Here is a 1,557-nt window from a genome sequence, read left to right as displayed (position 1 = left end):
AAAGGACCTGCAGCGATTTTTGTTTTTTACCTCGCTGTGAGGCAAAAGAAAAAAATCGCTTATATGTCTGACTCAAAAGAATGGAGTTCATATTGGTACGAGTTTTGTGTATCTCGCAACACGCAAAACTTATGTGAGATTCACACTTGTGTACATGTAGCCTTCACACGGATGTATTGCAAAACATGCGTGCTCCTGCGCAACTTTTTTGCACAATGAACGAGGGTACTTTGAGCGCGTTCCTGCGCACAATACTGTGCGTATTTGAGTAGGCACCGCTAGTTTACATGATTTAAATAGCTATCACGCCAAAGGAGGTGCCGGTGTGTGCTGCGTATTGCGCATACCCACATGTGTATATGTCCGCATTTGCACAGCTCCCATAGACCTCTATGGTACGCAAATGCACACAAAATACATCATGTCACGACTTTTACTCCGCTCGCGGAAATCGCGGTTTGATTCCACGAGCGTGCAGGAAGGCGCGATTTTTCATAGCATGCTATGAACGGTATTTGCTGCGGATCCGCCAGCTGACCAGATTCCGCAATGCAAATCCGTTCATGTGCAGGCGGCCCTTATGGGGACGAACTAATTTACGATTGTTCATCGCCATAAACCAATTTGTGGGTCATATGAAGGAAAAGTAAACGAGCGCCAATCGCTACAATCTTCAGTCAGCATTCATTACGTTGGGCAAGAACGCAGCCCGTGTTAGGCCCACTACACGCGAATGTAATTTGCTGCACCGCCTCTATGTGACAGTCATGCAGCGACGACATTGCGTGTTTACTGCGGGACACCAATTACCATGCACTATCTCGGCATATGTGCACCAAGATAAAATATGCCGCCATCTTTATTGCACACGGCAGGTTGGTACAGCATATGCTGCACGCAAAACCAACGCGGTCGCGTGAAGGAGCCTTTAAAGAACCGCCAGTAGAGCGCAGCTGCATTGTATATTCTGCCTGCCCAGATCATCAGCCATTTTGTCCTGTGTGGCCCTACCGCTCACCTATGAGGTAAACATTGCTTATTTAGCCTTTTCTGAGGTAAAATCCGTGCAGCACTGCGGTGTAAGCCCAAATAATCACCTCACAACACACTATGGGCCATATTATGTAACGAGTCCAGCTAAGGGGCATTAATAAGGTCACTAAAGTAAAAATGGTCGCTAAGAAGCCTATGACGACCTTTGAATTCGAAATGGCGCCTAAACTTGTGCTAGTTTTCAGTCACGGATCATTATAACGCGCTGCTTCCCTCTCCTCCCTCCCCTCATCGCGTCTTTATTGCCCACAAGCCACGTCAGTCATGGTTTTTTTTTACTTTGGGGAACTCAGCAGGGAGAAAAGGAAGAGAGCTACGCCCTTCTTCCCGCCCAAACCACATTCCTTCTTCTCCCTCCCCCCAACCAGTTCGTGGGCGGAGCAGCACGATCCATCATTGGTCAGTTCCCCCTGTCAATCATGCCCCTTTACCCGCCCACCGCGCCACCCCATTGGGCGGGTGGAGCCTCCCCTCAGCGGGAGTGGTCAGGCTGCCTGTCGATCT

The sequence above is a fragment of the Eleutherodactylus coqui genome, chromosome 1 (assembly GCF_035609145.1).
Source record: "Eleutherodactylus coqui strain aEleCoq1 chromosome 1, aEleCoq1.hap1, whole genome shotgun sequence".
NCBI lineage: Eukaryota > Metazoa > Chordata > Amphibia > Anura > Eleutherodactylidae > Eleutherodactylus > Eleutherodactylus coqui.
Note: the sequence above shows the minus strand (reverse complement) of the source record.